The 20,005-nt window shown below is 43.1% G+C and overlaps 1 long non-coding RNA gene across 2 annotated transcripts in view; it reads right to left on the bottom strand.

The window, feature by feature from the left end:
- The window catches only part of LOC110406618, a 45,857-nt gene continuing 27,853 nt past the window's right edge, over nucleotides 2,002-20,005 (bottom strand). For both annotated transcript variants that reach the window (XR_002443526.1, XR_002443529.1), the window contains exons 6-7: nucleotides 17,410-17,535; nucleotides 2,002-2,713 (exon numbers count right to left, since the gene is read on the bottom strand). This is a non-coding gene — a long non-coding RNA (uncharacterized LOC110406618). The remainder of the gene's footprint in view (nucleotides 2,714-17,409; nucleotides 17,536-20,005) is intronic.

The raw sequence follows: 20,005 nt of genomic DNA, 5'->3' as shown, positions 1-20,005 counted from the left end.
GGTGAGTCAGCAGCTGATCCTCATGTGAGCTGAAGTTCGTACCCTGGCCAAGCTATCCCATAAGCTCTGCATCACATGAGCCCCCTTAACCACAACTTACACATACACAAGTCTTCTGCTAGCCCTAATTGTGCATGTTGCTGCTTGCTTTCCATGCAAAACACCCGTTTGTAATCACTGAAAGAATCTGCACTAAAAGTAGGCTTCCCCTTCCCAGAAGCTGTAGTCAAACAACATTTCTGTGGGAGCCAACCGTGGCTTCCTCTCTATTCAAAATGATGTGGTTGGGATGCTTCATCCAGTCCATTGATCTCAGCACTTTATAGCACAAGCCATAAAGCATATTGGCAAGTGAGCAAAGCTGCAAACACAAGTATGTCAGCGTCCAGCATGTCAGATCCTTAGTGGGTTGGCATAAACACGAAGGGTAAAAATATCCCATCATTGCAGCAGGCATAGAGATTTCTCAAGTGGCTTTTTTTAATAGGTCATGTGCCCCATTCAGCAGCTCCAGCTGATGCTTCCAAAAGAAACCCATTAACAGCCTCCCCTATGTGCTTCTTATTGTTTGCACAGCTTTAATGGCCCCATCTGGCATCATCTTAAAACCTCCTGGTCAGAAGCAAACAGCAGCTTCCGGTTACAGTGGTACAGCAAGTTGTACTTTTTGGTCTTCTTTCTTTACTGTCAAGATCCTACTTTCAGAATAAATTTATTTTTCTAACACGGCAAAAGACCGAAGGTGTGTAAGCACCTGTAGTTTGAGTGACACCGCTCTGATATCAAACTTAATTTCTCTTCTTTAACAATACATCAGCGCCTGCACACCAGGTGTCTGGGCCTCCTTATCTCTTGTGGTATCTGTCTGTACTACCCCTAAGAGACTCACTCCATGGACAAAGAGAAGACAATCAAAGCACATCCACAGTGAAGAGCAATGGGAAAGGCTAGTCTCCGCAACTCCAGCACCTGGACAGGGCAGGTTTTTGCACAGAGCTGTTACAATGTATGTCACCTCCCAGAAAAACTCGAGCATCTGCGTATCATCTATTTTACTTGTTGAAGAAGACTGCTCAGATATGACACCATGATATTCCCAGGACAGAAAGCAGTCAGGATACTCTAGGGAGCTCCCAATGCTATTCTATTTAGGCAGATCCCAGCTAGCATGGATAACAGCCGTGGTAAAGATAAGCAGGACAGGCTTCAGCACAACTGGGGAAAGCAATGTGTGTAACCAACAGCACCTGCTGTGTTTGCCACCACAAACCAGTGTGACTGTCTCATTGATTTATTTAACTGCACTGACATACTCTAACCTGGGAGAAGTACCTCCACGTGGGAGGTCTCAGGATGGCTCTTGGGCTTCCAGATAAACACCAGTTTATCAGTAACAGACGCTGTTTGGATACTCCTCAAAAGGCCACATCCTCTCTAGGTTTGACCCTGGCTTGTCTTGTTACAGGAGCCAGGCACATGTTTTTTTAGGTAAGCCCCAGCCGAGCCAAGCATTTAAAAGGACATATGCTCCTACACTGCATGGGCATGAATTCCCTTTGAAAGCCTTCAGGCCACAGGCACCTTCTGAAAGCCGGCTTCATACCATTAGGAGGTTTCCAGTGTGCTTCTGGGAAGCAGAGCCAGACAGCGGGGTTATTATGAGAGCAAGAGCCGAGGCAGGAAGCTGACAGAGTTTGTTTTCGACCCTCTCCCCTTTCTTCTAAAAAATAGTGTTGCTGAGCGCTAGCTGAAAGGCCAGAGACAGTCTGCAGTCGGCTGCTCTTTACTAAACAAAAGTTTACTTTCATCCACTGTGCTGCAGCCGCTGGAGTCACTTCCTCCTTCCTCCGGCCTTTCTTCGAGGCGAGAAAACAGTCGGCTCTTTCACCACGTTAAGAAACCCATTACAATCAATTTAGCCAGCGCACAGACAGACTCCGTGTCTACTGTATTCTGTTACCAGTGGCCAAGGAGGGGGGGGGGGGGGGAGAAGACCTGCTGCCCAACCTCCCCTCGCGCTCCCTTCCGTAATGGAATGATGCCGGCGCCACCAGCTCTTGGAATCACGCTAACAAATGAAGCTGTCATCAAACACCTCTTGGGGGAAGCGGTGGGCAGCAGGGGAGGGTGCGTTCTTGCGGTGGAGCTGCCTTCGCTGCAGAGGTCCTGCTGGCTAATTGCTCAGCGTGGAGAGCGCACACTTAAAGCGCTATCGTCCTCGTCAATAATGTGGTATTAGGTGCCTGCTGCTCAGCGCGGCATTGATCTGTTCCAGCTTTCCCCTCTTGTTGTGTTGGTGGGTTGTGTTATTTTTTCCCCCCCCCCTTTTTTTTTTTTCTTTTTAAGTGTTTTCTGAGCCTGTGTTTAGCTTGAGTGCTGCTTAAGTGCTAATTGTTACACCACAGATTGATTGGCGACAAGATGGCTTGCCAAGTTTCTTCTCCCATCTCCCTGGGAGGGGTGTGGAGGAAGGACAGAGGGTGGGGGCTGAGAGGTGGGGAGAGAGGGAATCCTTTTGCACTCACCGACTTCCTCTCCCACCGTCTTTCTGAGCTGGAAACTTGTGGCCTTTCAGACCTCCTCCTGCCAATTTCCATTCCTGTTTTGTTGCTTTCCTCCCTGCTGCAGCAACTGTATATACATCTCTCCATTATTTGACGTTTCCTTAAGTGACCATCATCTGAGCTAGATGACTTGATGGTTAAGAAGAGTGCTGTAATGACAGAACAGTAAGCATCTTGCTTTCTCCTTGACAGAAGAAGAAAAAGAAAGAAACCAATAGCAACACAAACCAAAACAACAACAAAAACAAAGCAACCACCTCTGAAACCTTCATTCCTTCCGATGGCCCCTTTCTCCACCAGAGAGAAAGAGCTTCCTGAAACTTGAACATCTGAGGCCAACAGGGAGATGGAGTGAGAACTGCACAATAAATGGCACAGCAATGACATGACTCTCTAGAACCCTGAAGCATCCTGGCAAGCCCTAGAGCAAAGATTTGAAACCACTGCAGATCTAAACCATGAAGATAGTGGATTCAGTACCTACACTATTAGCAATTTCCCAGCTTGCATTAGAAAAGATAAACTCATTTTCTTCCACTATGTTTAAGGACATATAATCCTACTGTACATGTGCATGAATTCCCTTTGGAAGTCTTTAGGCCACAGGTACCTTCTGAAAGCCTCAGCTGAAGAAGTCCACTAAAACCAAAATCCATTACTTCAAACTCTTTTACATTTTGGTTGGTCACCAAACATTCATAAATTGCTATAGTATAGAAAGAAGAAACACTATCTCTGTGAAATGTATGAGTATACACTATGTGTACTCTGTCCATAGTACAATCTCCAATTCATTCATAGGGAAAGTGAGGCAGAAATGACAGCTAACAAGCTCAAGGACACAGAGTTCATGTCAGAACTGAGAACAGAACTCAGAATTTCCTGAACATGGTATCTGAACAGCAGCCTTGCACACTGTACTTATTACACCCTCACAAACTTTTGGGAAAACCAGTATTCCATGGTATCACATTTTCTGTCAGGCACTTGTCACAGTAGTGTATCCCAGCCTTATTCTAAATGTTGGAGCTGAATAAACAGCTTAGCACACACCCTGTATTCAAACACTGCCATTTTTTTCCATCTTCCCCAGCAAAGCGTACAGCTGAATATAATCATTTTGATTTCTACCCTGTGCTAGGTGGTTATGCTGCTGGGAAATGTGATTTTGTAACTTAACAAATAGGCAAGTTGTGAACTGAAAAAAAATGGCAATGAAATGTATTAATTCAACTTCTTTTTTGCCTGTTACAAGACATTTTGAAAATAAGGTTCTGCACTCCAGATATACCACTTTGCATCAGCTGAACTAAAATTCTGGATTTCCTTGGGGTTAACATTAAAAAGTTCTAACAGAAGACGCAGCCTTAAACTTTGCTTTTTAATTAGTATTCATGCTACTAGCACCTCTGCACACTTGAACATGACCAGAAAGCAAGTGCAAGCCACACAGGCATGCTTGAGTTGAAGTTTGCTTTTCAATTCAAGCAAATACACACAGGCATTTTTTCTCTCTGATCCCTCAGCTCTGTGAAAAACAGAGAGGTCCAGCCCCAGGAAGGCTGCAAGAAACAGCTCTAGCATTACCAGCAGCAGATCATGGTCATTCACTGCCCTCAGGAGATTAAGGACAAGGATGTTCCACAAAAGCAAAGCACGCTCCTCAGAGACCAGGTCAAACCAAAGGAATAAGAATGGCCCATTATACCTTACTGACATTACCCTCCAGCACACGTGTAACTTGCCCAGCTCTGGCTGCATCATGGGCAACTGAATAAAATGAGAAGTTGGAAACATTCTTAAAAAAGTTGGCCAACTGGATGTCAAATGAAGGCAGAGGCAGATACGCAGTAGAGTGAGAAACAGTAAACAAAGAATTTGGGAAATCAGACCTTCTCTGATTTCTATCAGGTATTCTGTAATCTATTCCCTGCTGACCATACATCTGATAGTAACCATTACTAGCTAATCCTAACCTAATTTTCAGAAGACACCAAACACAAAGTTTTCCATCACCTTCAGGAGATCTGTGAGCTTCAGTGCCTTTGAAAGTAGGTCATAAAAATACACTGACAACATCTAAGAGAAGCTTCGATGGGAGAAGAAGGTCAGAGGGGAGGGATGAGAATGAGAACCTTCTAAACAACATTTGCTGTGGTAAACTCTCACATTGACAACAGTAAGTCTGACCTCATTTGGTTGCTAAACCCATGTGCATACTGCAGCCAAAAAGCTCTATTACTATTTGCAAATGTTAACTTCCAAAAAAGCATTTGTTCAGATCTTCTGCAAGACAACGCATAGCAACATCATGAAGAAAGAGAGCAGAAGGTGCAGCTGGTCAAGCAGGATTTACAGAGTGTTTTAATCACACACACGTAACTGGAACAAACAACCCAACACACAGAAAGAAACAAAAACACACGGGAAGAAAGGACTGTCATGCTTGGTGTGCACTTGCAAGGAAAACAGTTTTCTGAGTTGCCCTTGTCCAGAAGCCACAGAACAAATTACTGAGGCTTTCCCCTGCTGCACAAAGTGCCTTTTAGCATCCAAGGTTTTCTCCTGTGGGACAGGAGAGAAAGGGAAAGACAACTGGCGTCGAGCTGCATACTGTCTGAAGATGCTGTCAAGAACATCATAAGGAAAGAGCTGTGTCTGAGGTCATCAGATTAGAGAAGGAACAAGGAACCGAGTGGGGGCTGGGAATGGCAAGAGAAGGAGGAGGCACAGTGACCTGTGTGACCTCTACTGCACTAACTTGATATAACAAATAGTTCTGAAAAACCAAATACTGTTAACCCTTTTAAATTGGGTCATTCCCTGCTGTGGATGGCTCACAGAGCAGGATCCTTAACTCTTTCCTCCCCACAGGCTTTCAGACATCTCCAGTTGACAGCACATTAAGATATGTTCAAGTTATAGCTCTTGCTATCAACAAAACCATTTTAAAAAGAATCTCACCCCATTTAAATGAAAATATTTCAAGGATTTCAACTCTAAATTTTAGCCAGCTAATTCAAGGCAAAATACAGCTTTTGCAAACTTAAAGACAATCCCTTCTCATGTAGAAAAGCTCAAAGGTGAAGGGACATTCTCAAGGCATACTGATCACATTCAGTGAAAATCTCTTTTCTCTTATACGAGAGAAAGAAAAGGTAGTGATGTACCCTGATGCCTTGGATTCCATGAAGCACCAACTGCAATCCGAGGAAGGGAAATTCTTCAAGGTATTGAAGTCTTGCACTTACAGGGCCTTACTTGTAAAAGACCTCTTTGCAAACCCAGCCCTGTGCTTGACCCAAGTACACTCTCAGATGTCTGTTGTCTAACTGGAAACTGAAGCAAACCTCCTCTCCCTGCAAAACCGAGCTCCAAACCTTTGAGGAAATTATTATCTTCTGTGATTTCTAGTACATTTTTTACTTCTGCTCACAGTTCCAAATACTAGAAGAAATTGTGAGGTATCCTAGACTGCCTGGTTCTATTCCCAACCACAAATTAAAATGGAAAAAATGATCCAGAAGTTTCAGAACCCTGAAAAAACAACTTTAAATTCCACTCTGGTTTTGAACACATATAACTATTTCAACAGGGATTCTAAATTTTCAATCCCTGCTCTCTTATTCCTAATGAAAAATCTTCCTTTTCTTATCCTACTGTTACTGTGATAGCCACTTGTTAACGTGCACACCACCATAGCAATGCATACTTTTCCACTTGGAAACGAATTTGCAGTTTTGAGACACCCACAGCAAAGCCAGTCCACTTCTACTCTAAGTCAGAGGACAGACAGTCTCCCTGTGGCACAGCTCCCATGGCAAGGCCATTCCAGCAGTGAGGGCTGGCAGCACTGCAGCATCTGACTCTTCACAGCCCTTACAGGAAGGAGCCAGTTTGTTGTTGCAGAGGACTGTGAACGGACAGCAGCATCCTGATCTGCTATTCCCCTCTGCTTAGAGCAGGGCACAGATCAGATGGCTTCCAGAAGTCCCTTCCAACTTGAATTATGTGTTTTGTGAAGAGATATGGATTGCTCTGAAGAGCTTTTTCACCTATATCAGGTGTCTACGAATCAAAGATGAGGGGTGTCTTTATATTTTCCTAAGTGTTAACAGACCAGAAAAAGCGTGATATTCTCATTCAGTTGTATTTTTCACCACAGTTAACATATAATAAGGTATAGAAATTACTCCTGGAAAGAAAAATCCACTGGACGTTGTAGAGAGTGTATAAAAAAACCTAAACAAAACCAACACCAAACCAACATAGATACAATTCTTCCTGTTTCTAAACGCAGAAAAAAAGTTCAATTCATTCTCCCTGAATCTGGTAAGTTTATGAAGAAGTCTGTTGAGCTTTTTCCACTTCATACCAGTGGTTAGAGTTGAGATGAAAATCCAGTCAGTGTCCCATCATCTCATTTCAGTAGGAGAGAAGTAAATTCCTCCCAAGCCTCTAACACTTCTTGAACAGTTTGCTTTCTACACAGCACTCCCAGGCACATAAGAGAGACAGGGCACAGGAGCCCTGAACTTCATCTGGCAGGCCAGTAGGAACAAAGGAGATAAGGCCGAGGGCCATAGTATTGTGCAGCTTCATAAAACTTACACCAGTGTTGTGAGACTGGTGATGAGCAAAAGCTAATGCTTCTTCGATTCTGTTTGTATACAAATATTTTCCATGATAGCTATAAACATCCAGATGCTTTCCTCTTCTCCCCCAAAGAAAAATTACAAGCTCCAGCATTAGCTGTGCTGTAGAGCTGCATGCCCTGTCCACAGAACATTGGCAGGATAAGCACTATTGAGGAATGGCACTGGCATTCCACCAAAATTGCAATCACAAGCAAATGGGACATCAATCCGTTGTTAAAAGTAATAACTGACTTTAAAAAGGTGATGTTATTGGATAACACACTGGCTCGACTGGCTTGAAAAAACTGCCTAAGCCTTTTACGTAGAATATTCTACACGTAACTTGAATAGTTCACTCTATTGAAATGGTCCCAAGACTTACAGGGGTGTCCAAACACAACCACACAGAAATAGTGAATCTACATAGAAAGGCTTCTTGAGTTGAACATAGATGTGTTACACTTTGGATCAATCACATTGAGAAGGTAAGTTCAGCAGCAAATTCAGTCAGATGGAGGAGACTTAATTTGAATCCAGCGGCTCTGGATTCTTGAGTAAGGAAAAAAGGAGAGTACCACAAAAGTTGAAAGAGTCTCTTAATTCCCGAGCAGTAACCAGGAACCCAAGGCACATACAGTATTCTCACAGATTAATGGTTCCCTCCACGTTAACAGCCAGGAGACACCTGCTTCAGAGCAGCACATACATCCCTCCCTCTACGTCTTTGTGCTCTAAAACATCCTATAAACACCACTTTCAATAAACTTTTCATTGAGAGTAAGAGACTAAATAGCCACAATCACTCTAGAGCCCAAAGAAGGGAAGAAGCACTCAGTCAGTGAAGCCATGAAAAGATGCTCTCTCTTATCTAGCACTAGTGGGAAACAGTGTTCCGCACTGATAAAGCTCTCTCCTATCCTCACTACTTCCCTACTTAGTCTGTCCAATATAAAGCCTTAAAGGCAATGAAAACCATAACTGTATCCAGTGTTTTCATTCTGAGAAGGAGTAAGCTCCATCTCCACTCCCTCTGAATACACGTCCTTCCACTAGCAGAACTGAGACATGCTCGCCCTAGCAGCATAGTCCTAAAATTGTCCCTCTTCAATCTGAAAGTGAGCTGAAACAAAAGCCTACAACTCCAGGTTTGGTTAAGCCACTCAAGAAATTTACACCTGTACCTCAAACAATCCCCAGAAATGGGTTAGCCAGAAAAAGCATGATCCTGAAAATCCCAAGTGAGCCTCTGATGTCAATAAAGAGCAAGTGGAAGGCTCAGGGCCTTTCAAAGGGAGTGTTTCTGTATCATTACTACTAGCAAGATTCTCAGTTCTCAGGTAAGCTTAACAGTACCCAGGCTAAGTGCCACCTGAGCAGGACTCCAAGAACAGACTCCACGTAATGCACTTACTCCTTTAGTATCGACTAAGAGGCCGACAGGACCTAGCTATCTTTAACATTGGTACCTATGGCAAGTGCAGCAGTGTACCTCATAGCACTCCAGCTGCAAGAAGGGTGAGGAGCTGGTTCTGCATTTCTTCTTCCTCCTGTTCCGTAAAGAAATACCTCCTAAACCAGCATGTGAGGAGATCTCCTTGGCCCTGACTTTCTAAAAAAAAAAAAAAAAAAAGAAACTTCTCAGCCGCCTATTACAGGATGATTAAGGGGGAAGGAAGAATCTAAAGCAGTCTGATGAGAATTTACAGGTCGTTGGCTCCCTTTCCCGCTGTCAACCAGGGGGCAACCCTTAATGGGGTGAAACGGCTGCAGGAGAGCACAGAGCTCAGTCTTCAGTTCAGCCTCTAATGAGGGGCCATCGGCTCAGCTAGGTCAGCTTGTTAGAAAAGGAAGAACGCCAGCGCAGAATGAGAGTCAGGGATGGAGACTTACAATAGCTCTTGAGGGGCCATGAGCCTAAGGGCTGGAGCTCCAGGGGAGGGGGCAGCAACCACGACGGCTGACTACTCCTTGCCTCTTCAAATCCCATTACCTTCCTTTTGTTTCACGGTAGAGACTGATGGGCAGGGAGAGGGAGGGGGAGATGTCCAGGAGGAAGTGCCACTGTCTAGTGCCTTCAATCCACAGAGGTCGGGCCCATAGGATCAATTTTTTCCCCCGTGCATGTGATTTTCTTGTCTCTCTCTCTCACTCGCTCTTTTCTTTTTTTTTTTTTTTAAAACAAGAATACGGGCGCCAGGCTTACAAGAGGTCCTCAAGAGCTGTCAATCAGGGCATGAAATATTCAGAGAGCTTAATCTTCTTAGGGGATCTGTAGAGACCCCCTCATGGGGTCTGAATGCTCTTCATGAACTTGCAAAGAATGGGTAAGGGGAGAGAGGAAAATAAACACAGCTGAAAAGAATGAAAAGAAAGACATCCTTAGACAGACACCCTCATATCTTGGTGAGGGGCATATTATAAGAATTAAAATGGAATAGAAAAGACCTTTTACAACCCAATTAGTGGAACAGTCTCCCTTCCGACTGGTAACCCAGATAACTACCCTTGGGTATTTTTCATCATGGCTATTTTTTTCTTTTTTTTCCTCAACAGGTAGCCCAACTCGTTGGTATTCCTAGCTAAATCATGACCTAGTTTTTGACCTTATGCAAATTACTACTTATCCACATTTTGTGGCCTGGTCAATTTACAAGAATTCTATCAGTCTGGTTGGTTAATGTTTCAGGATCAGACAGACTGGCCTAGTGAGTAGCTTGCATAGATTTCCTTTGAGATCTCAAGAATCAAGTGGGAATTTTTCAAGGTGCTCACATAGTTAAAGCATGATGGTCTTCAGTTAATTACTGATCTGCACAGTAGGGACAACAGCACGCACTTAAGTTTATTCAGAGAGTGATGCTTTAAAATATCTTGAGATCTAACTCATATGTGAACAGTAAGAGCCCATACAGATACCTAAGTTACTTTAATTCATTCTAATATAGAAGTGCAAGCTTGATCAACTATTTTTTAGACTATACAGGTGCAGGCTTTTTCCTACCCAAAAGTCTCAATGAGCTCTCTGAAAAGTGTATTTTCCATGTTTATCTCTCTTTCTCTCACTTACACACGTTAAGGTAATTCTTTGTGAAGAACAAACACTGCAAGTAAAATAGCTTGTACCAAGACTACAGTGTCTCTAAAAACTGAATCCCCCAGTTCTTTGTGTGAAGGACTAGCATCTCTAACAAGTCACTGCCATATCCCATGTTCAGCACCCTCCTCTTTGCTAGCACAGTTGAACATTAGATAGACTGGATAGATGGGCCAAGATAAACCGTATGAGTTTCAATAGGGCCAAATGTCAAGTCCTGCACTTCGGTCACAAGAACCCCAGGCAACACTACAGGCTTGGGGAGGAGTGGCTGAAAAGCTGCCTGACAGAAAGGGAACTTGGTGTGCTGATGGACATCAGCTGAATATGAGCCAGCAGTGTGCCCAGGTGGCCAGGAAGGCCAATGGCATCCTGGCTTGGATCAGGAGTGGGGTGGTGAGCAGGACTAGGGAAGTCATCCTGCCCAATACTTGGCACTGGTGAGGCCTCACCTCAAGTACTGGGTTCAGTTTTGGGCGCCTCAGTACAGAAAGGACATTGAGGTGCTGGAGCAGCTCCAAAGAAGGGCAACAAGACTTGGGAAGGGCTTGGAGAATATGCCCTACAAGGAGAGACTGAAGGAACTGGGACTGTTTAGTCTGGGGAAGAGGAGGCTGAGGGGAGACCTCATTGCTCTCTTCAAATACCTGAAAGGTGATTGCAGCGAGAGCAGGGTTGGTCTCTTCTCACTGGTGACAGGACAAGGTGAAATGGCCTCAAGTTGTGCCAGGGGAGGTTTAGGCTGGATATCAGGACAAACTTCTTTACAGAAAGGGTTGTTAAGCACTGGAACAGGCTTCCCAGGGAGGTGGTGGAGTCACCATCCCTGAATGTGTTTAAAAACCATTTGGATGTAGTGCTCAGGGACATGATTTAAGGGTGGGTTGTTAAGAGTTAGAGCAGTATGGTTAGGTTGCGGTTGGACTTGATGATCTCAAAGGTCTTTTCCAGCCTGAGCAATACTATGATTCTATGATTAAGAAAAAACGCTACTAAAATTAACAGATATAGAGAAACCTCCTATAATTTTCCCTTCCATCAGTATCTGAAATGCAGAAAATAGCTCTATTGCTGCTGCAGCATCTAAAGACACTATCCTGAATTGGAGGTATGTAGGATATCAGTTTAAGTGCCTCATTAACCACTGAGCCCTCTTTTGTTAAAAAGAAATATGACTTTCTTCTAGCTGCTTCAGTAGATCCTAGTTTGGGAAGCAGCTGTGCAGCACAGTCTGTGCCACCTGAGGGTTTGGCTTTTACCTCTCAACTCCATCTCTCATTGACATGTTTAAACATTGATAGACAGGAGAAAGTACTTGTCTCTTCAGGACTAACCACAATATACCAGAATGAGCCAGAGAAGGCTTGCAACTTTCCTCCCTCCTAGCCCACAGAGGGCAATGCTGCCTTTATGGCGTCTTACAAAAATCGTGGCGCAGAATTGTGCTCATGCAGTTTTACACTTGGAGGGCACAGTAAGGCTGGAAGCATATCATTAGAATAGCTGCAGCTATGCAGACAGAACAAAATGGAGAAGGAAGAGAAATCCAGTAACCAGCTTGTTCAGCCTACAGGGGGAAGGTCTATACAATGGCATTTAGGAAGAGAAGGCACAACTGTAGTAGAGAGAAAGAGGGCAGCACAGGAGCAAAGGCAAGGTATATTTTCTTCAATGGTAATAACAAATCTAAAGAAAGAGAGAGAGAGTGAAGCCTTCTTCCCCCTCCTCCTCTTCTCCTGCACCTGAGGTCATGCTGTGACCTTTTAGAAGATGGGATGTAAAAGTGACCTTTGTCAGAGCGTGACAGAGCATCCAGCCCAGGTTTCCGCAAGGAGACATGGGAGGCCTACAGGCAGTGCTGCTTCTGTGGGCAGAGGTCCTGACCCACAGCAGCACACTCGCAGGGCTGTCAAGGACAGGCTCCCTCTCCCCAGTTGCTCTGCACAAGGAAACACAGATGAGAAGACAGGCTAGCTGATAAAGAGCCCGGTCTTTAAACTTTCTCATCCTACCTGTAAGTGCTATTGCTTGGGAGCTCTGAGACAATGCTTCTCTTTCCCCTTCTCTCCCTTCCCTGAGTCTCAAAATAATCTTATGAAAATGCCACAACCCTTATAAGCCTGAGTAGCCTTCAAGAAGGCAGAGGTACACCTGCAGTCCTCTCAAAGACAAGACAAAGGGAAACGGGGCCAGAGCTTCCTTGCTGCTTTACATCCACTGCTTTATAAAATCACTCAATCCAATGTGCCTAATTGGGTGTTACTGAAGAAGCACTCAACTAATGAATGGCTTTGTGGGCATACTTCTCCATCTTTTCTCTGAGAACGTGTACTGCTAAATGCTCTATGTCCATAAGACATACTTGGCCATACCAGGGTAAGAGTCAAACACTCATTTTCACAGTCACAGTTGCTCAAGAAAAAAGATTCCGGCAACAGGACAAACACCCATTTGTTCCAAGTCAGTCAGTTCTATACAGCAAACCAAGAAAACCCTGGAGAATGCAAAGAGAAAACACGCTAGGAGCTGTATGACACTGGGTCAGCCCCACACGGAACACCACTGCTGTGATGCCACTCACAAAGACAGGCACTTCCTCTTTTCCTACCCTCACCCTGTCTCCTGGCTAACATATAGCAGACCTTCTGAATAAACAGATCTCTGTTGGACATGCAGTTCAGGTGCTGGCTGCTCCAGCTGTGAATCCCCCCATCTCCCTGCTATGTCCTGGAGGCATGAGAGGGCAGAGGAAGCAGGGCAATCTTCAGCCTCCATCTCCTGCTGCCCCACGACCTCTGGGCTGCCACTGCTGACCCCACTGGGGTTGCAAGGGGTTGACTAATTTGGACACGTTCAGGCAGTTGCTGTCATCAGCTTCCTGCTTTGTTGATCAGGGAGGTTTTTTTTTGTAGGCAGGAGTCAATTATTTGGCAATCTCAGGACGATCGGAAGAGACTATTAGTGTTTGACATTTTAAAGGGAAATGGAAAACAGTCTACCTCTCCCTTTCTGCCAGCTAAACCAAGCACTTCAGATTAAACTTTGCATAGCTTCTTCCGCATACAAATTAGCTTAACAACTGCTGCTCTTCTACTATGTCAGTGGGCCACCTCAGAAAAAAGGCTTGACCATGATTCCTAACCTGCTGTCACAGAACATAGCCATCTGGACTGCAGCAGAGACTCTAGAAGCCTACGCGCAGCAAAAATCCCCTCAGTGGAAGACATAAAAAAGGTTGAGCAGAAGATTCGTGTTTGGAAGTACCCACAAATTTGTCAAAATAGACCAAAGCAGAAATTCATGCTGTATATCTAAATTTCATCCATCTGATCTGACAACATGTGGATGAAAGGTGTTTGAAGCTTAAAAACAATATTCTAGAGAAGAATCTGTGCTAAATGGAAGTGTGGTAGATTTGCGAGCTGTTCAATAAATCCTTCAGTTCACGAGAACAGACTTTGACTTTTCCAAAGACTTTTCCAAAGCTTTATCCTAGACTTCCTAATGGGATGAGTGGCCTAACCATTTCTTCCCAAGATCCCTTTCTAGGGATTTGTTAAATATTTATGCAGAAAATACATCTTATCTTGAAAGTGTGGAGAGCTTGACAGTCCAAGTGGTAAGATAAGCAGTCAGAAGTCACAAAACAGCAGCCTTAGTTCCAACCATATTGAAGAAATAGCCCTTAAGAAAGAAAAGAATATAGCGCGGCTCTTGGATAACAATTTTCTCACAACTACCAGAACAAAAAAAAGTGATGTCTCCTGACTGACAGGACAGGATTTGCAGCTTGGGTGCGTATCTCCTGTCTTTCTTGACAGCAGAGCATGTAGTATGTCTAGATCACCAGTACCGTTTTGCAGGCATATGCAGAGATACCAGTCAGAATCAAACCCTCATCATACCTCAAGCTGTACAAATGCACGGAAGAATTCTGACTTACTTCTTTAACACTATAGGTTAAAAGTTTGAACAGCGGGCTTCTTATTTCCAGAGCCTTAGACAGACTGACACCAGTAAACTCTGAAAATCACTAAGTATTAACAACCTGCTCACAATGCACCCCAAAAGGAGAGCTGAAGGTCATACTTCTCAATAAGAACTGATACAGAAAAGCCACTGCTCCAAAGCAGTTTGAAGGTCAGCTAGCTATGAAATGCCTGCCATGGCTTACATTCTGTAAAACAGAGAGAGGAAGAAGACTTTAAAGTTTCAAGATGTCTGTGTTCCCTGCTATTACAAGCGCAAACAGTCATCTTCCTGCTCTTGAAGAATAATACATGATGGAGTCTAATAAGAAGCCCGTTGGTGGCAGATTGCTCTCTCTCCAGCATGTTATTACTGCCAGTATCCAGTTGGACCAAGTGCCCCTGGGACTGCCCAGGATTTGTCTGTATGCAGACAGCTCTGATGTGGCAGCAGGGCAGACTCTAAGCGGTGGTGTGATTTAATAAACAGACACTTAAGGCAGTTTATGCTGGAGTCAGCCCACTTTGGATGGCCTTCTCTGCTAATTTAACACTGGCTGCAGCCCCCAAGCTGGCGTCTCCGGGCTCATTAGGGAAAAGGGCTGCATACGCATGCGTGTGGGGGAGGAATTCTTGTTTCACATCAGTGTTTGAGAGACTTTATTATATGGGGCAGCTCATTTCACTCACTACACTGCAGAGAATTTTAACATGGAGAGGAGGGAGGTAGGGCATGCCAGTTAGGATGCTTCCCTGTTGTTATTTTCATTAATTCCCCTCCTCCTTGTTTTGGTTGGGGGGGGATGTGACAAAAAGGGACAATAATTGCCATTTGCCGCAGACTTCGAGGAGTCCTCCTCAGCCATTACAGATTAAATTGCATTCTGTACAAGTGTCCATCAGGCCCCAGCTCCAGACTCCAGGCTGGTTAGAGGGCAGCTGATTCAGCTGCAAGAACATTTTGCTCCACTTCTGATCTGTCCTAATTATAAAAACGATGCTCTCTCCTTTAACCCCTACAGTTCTCTACTTCCTATTGGTATGGTACAGTCCTTCAGTCAAGTATTCTGCTGGTTTACGTGAATTACACGGACTGTCAGCAGCAGAGAAGCTAAATAGATCCATACTGCCTGAGCATCTCTTTCCTGTTTTGTAGCTCTCTAACCAACAAAGTATTTCAGATTTCAAATAGAGAATGGCAAAATCAGAATGCATTCTGTACCTGATGGATCTGTATGATTTAAAAGAAATCTAAAACTAAAGAAAATACCCACAATTCCAGTTCAAAGGATAAATAGCTTAAATACACGTGGCTAATTTCAAGTTGATAAGCGTCAGTACGTTTAGCAGTACAGCAGCAGGGTGAAGCAGAGTCTGCAACACTTTTTTTGAGAAGATAAGCTTACAGACCCACGTGGAGCTTATTATGGTTCTGGCAATACAGCCACCACGCTAACATATGTCTCAGCAAAACTACACAAGCCATGCTGACAGCATTGCAATGTAGATACATAAACATCTGGACTACAACCAGGAAGTAGTAGGTTGTCATTTTCCCTACAGCTGGTAAACAGCTCCATTTTACAACCTCTTACAGCAGGATCTTTCCACATTTTTGCTACAGAGTACTGCAACAAGACTAAAAGCAAAGAAGAACACAGGCCGGATGCTGGTCACTTCAAGCTCTGCCTTCATGCAGTTCAGACACTGACTTCAGTTAATTCACTCCTGACTCACGCTGGTTTACATGAGAGAGAATATACCTTTGTTTGATCTTGCCCCTTACAACATATGTAATGAAGTTCATGCTTCAGCATATTCCTCTCCTCCTACCAGCAAGCTCCTGCCTTTTCCCCTATCGCACCTAATTCTTACTCAGTCTGCAGCTCCTCTCCTGAAGGAGGAACAGAGTTGATAATCTATGTATTTCTGAAAACTGGCGTTGCTTTAACATTGCCCAGAGTGCCATGAACAGCTATGACAACACAGCACCACAAGCAGAGTAAGGCTGGGGCTCAGCACCACACTTCAGAAGAAGATACTTCCACAGATTTGCAGATATAACATGGGAAAGTACCAATAATGTCATATGGTCTGAACTGTAAAACAGACTTCTCAACACTCTTTTAGGGAAAGAATTATCCTTCCCCACTACAGTAAGTCAGTACTAAAAGCAATATCTCATGGTTGAAATGCAGTAGTTTAAGACAGACATGAATTCTCCCTTCATACACTCCACATGATGAGGAATCAACCACATCCTATGGCAGTCTGTTCCAACAGCATCTTACTCAACCAGCTAACATCTTGCTTTTATATTTACAACATCTCTGTCCTGAATAAAGAAAGTGTGTGGTTTAGAAACATCTTGCTTTGGGGACACAGGCAAAACCAATTTTCCCTGACAGACTGTTAAATGTTGGCTGATAGCATCTACATGGTTATTTTTCTTTTTAGATGGCTCCTTTATTTGTGTTAATCCCTTTGCTCTTTACCAAAATTTCACTAAATTTTTCACTCTTTGTTTTGGTGAGTCTTTTTTTTTTTTGTTATTTGCTTTCTAATGAGCTTTCTTCCTGTAAAATATTCCTTAGAATCGACAGCCCCCTAGCCACGGGCAGTATCTTTCAAATGCATTAGTGGAATATTTAAAAGAGAAGCAGAAAGAGAACTTTAGAAAATTATAAAAGAAAAAGGGAAAAGCAAGCACAATATCTGTCTTCTCAAGCTAGTACTGGACAGCTCCCTCCAAACAGGCTCTCATACTCTAGGTACAGTGAGTGGTACAAAGGAGCCTCTTAATACTCTTCTGATATAAAATATAACATCAGCTGTTACCAAACCCATTTGCCTGTTACTAACAACGACTATGAACACAGCTAAGGAACACTGCAAAAAATCCTGCAGCAAAAAATCTAGAGAAATATTCCTTACCAAAAATTAACCCTTACTTTCAGTAGTGGGAGGGTCACAACAGGATTGATATCCCTGCTAGGGAACTTACTTCTATAAAGATCCTTACCATTGCACTTGTGGCACTTAGTTTTTTTTTCTAAATACCTTTTCATGGAGAAGAGAAATTCCCAGTATACTTTGCCCACATCATGCACTACAATGAAGAGCATATTCATGGCTTTTGGACTTACCTATCTGCATGCGTACAACATAGACAACAGAGGTGCTGATCAGAAGCAGGTACATATTTTAGTGTGGATCTCATTGCCCAGTCCTTTAACACATTGCGGGTGATCTCCATTTTCTTAAAATTGCATCTTTGAAAAATAAGAAGTTTGCTGCTTTAATGGAGAGAACAGTGGCATTTTATCCACAGAACCTTAAAATAATGATGAAGTCTATTCAACATTATAATTTGCTCCAGAAGTTTTTGTTATATGTTGAGCTAAGGAAGGGTCAACAATCTGTGAATATTTCAGTGAAGTATTCCACTGAGCTATGCAGGGAAAGGTCTGGATTCAAACACAAATGTTTTGGCAGAAAAATAGAGGCTGAAATAGCAGAATTCAATTTAGCCTTCTTTTTAATGGAGATGGCTTCTTGGCTGTTGACAGAGGGTTTGAAAAATATCAATGAATAAAAACACCTAAGAAAAAAATCTGGTAGTCTTCTAATGAGATCTTTTATAACTGAAGCCAAACAGTCACTGATAAGTGTAAAATCAAGAAATTAAAAGATACTGCTGTTTTCTGAAGACTTGAAGGTATTTTAAAAAGGTATTTAATCTCTAAACTATGGTTGGCAAAAAAAAAAGGGCCCTGAAAAGCTTCTCTACGCATAAATCTCCTACTACTCATGCCAGCAGTACTTACAAACTGCAGCAACTTACTGCAGGTGAAAGCAGTACAAACTTCCTTTGCAGATATACACATAAGTACTTCTTCATGAAAAGGGAAAAATGATAATTAAATCAATGTAATCTTATGTTCAAAACAGATGTTGAACTTCAGTAAGTAACAATTTAAAAAGATCACATGCCTAAGTAAAATATTTATAATGGTATAAATTTTATGCGTGAATGAACCTGTAAGGATCAAATGCATGATCAACGATCGGATGTAAACAAGGTACTGCATTTTACTGACGCAGTCAGCTGAGCTACTGCAACTGCTCCTCTGCATGTTTTGTTCATCTTCATTTTTAAAAATAACCAAATGAAATCAATAACTACTTAATGAGCATTATTTCTTTACATATCACTGCTAGTGGCAGGAGGCTGGGGGAACGAGAGGCAGAGGGATGAATATCATTAAGCGTGAGACACGTGTTTACTTGTGGAGTTTCAGAAGTGAGGGAAATGCTAAACAAGGCTACTGCAGGGGATGTAAACTGACTGTGAAAATCACCATCTAAACCTAATTAAAACAGGTGAGGATGGGATGAGGAAAGCAGCAAAAATTAATCACACAGCAAAACCATCTCACAATCTCTGCCACTGATCCAGAGAGAAAGAAGGTCCCCTAGAGGAAGACTGAACCAATAAGTGTGAAGAGCTCCACCTCAGTGAGCTGAAGAAAATATTTTGACCAAAAAACAAGTGTAATTTGTGCTCTGAAGCACTGCCATCATTTCCCAACCACATTCTATGAATTCAGGTCCTGGCTTAAGGGAAATTCCTTCTTAGTTTACCCCACAAGCATATCGGAAAGATAAATATCTACTGTGGGTGGAAAGACAGCCCAGTTTAAGAAAAAGAGATAAAGGCCGAGCCTTCAGCCATTTTGTGCAGCAGTTTCCAGTGCCCTAGTACTGGGCTGATCGTGTCAGTATCTCAAGGTCCCCAGAGACGGTAATCTTATGTGTTCAGAGAGGCTTTAGTTCATGCAAGGTCAGAGTAATTGTGCATGATTAATGGTTTATCTCTTCCTGAAAGCCTTACACAAAGGCTCCAAACCAAGTTAGCCGTAATTCCATACTCCTTACAGTCCGCTTAAAGGGGCAGCATCCTATTTCCTGTTGGTGGGGCCAAGCAGGTTGACTTTATCAGAATTGGAAGTGGGCCATATGGCCTTTCACAGGAGGCCCTCTCCCTATTCAGCTCCCTAGGTAATGCGAATACATTGAAAACATTGAAAAAGAGTCCAAATTTAGTCTAAACCACCCCAAAGTTAAAAAAAAAAAAAAAAAGACCTCTGTGACTGCTCCCAAACCTTTTGCTGTGAGATTCTTTGGTTTTCTGCAGAATTGCTCCATGCCATAGTGCCAGAGCACGGCACATTAGAATCACCTTAGAATGCCATTTTTTTTTTGGCTCCAGCCTTATTTTGTTAAGAAAAGGATCATTTTTAATCAATTACAGCTTTGTGACCATGGGCAGCCACAAAAACTGATTAAATTATGATTTGCAGATAGTGCTCATGCTTACAGATAATTCCTTAGGGATAGCTGCAAATTCAGCCCTTTTTTCGTTTTCACAAAGCATTAAAGAAGCCCAGTCGCTTTAAACATGCACCGTCTTTTGCTGGAGATTTTAACTAGCTGCTTTCAGACTACAGAGCATTTGTGAACTGCTATTTAGTTATACACTGTGTAATTGGGCACATAAGTCATATGCTGTTGTGTCTGCTCTGAGTGGATGTCCAAAGCCCTTTCCGCAACAGAACAGTGAATAGTTCTGTTCACATACCAAAAGCTCTGCACTCTCTGGTGACCAAGACATTCAGATTAAGCACAGCATGCCCTGTGGTTTTATGCAAATGGAAACTCCACATTCATCAGGTTCATTCA

Source organism: Numida meleagris, chromosome 14 (assembly GCF_002078875.1).
Source record: "Numida meleagris isolate 19003 breed g44 Domestic line chromosome 14, NumMel1.0, whole genome shotgun sequence".
In the NCBI taxonomy this organism is placed as follows: domain Eukaryota; kingdom Metazoa; phylum Chordata; class Aves; order Galliformes; family Numididae; genus Numida; species Numida meleagris.
The sequence above is the reverse complement of the archived record's forward strand: the minus strand, read 5'-3'. Positions and strand labels throughout refer to the sequence as shown.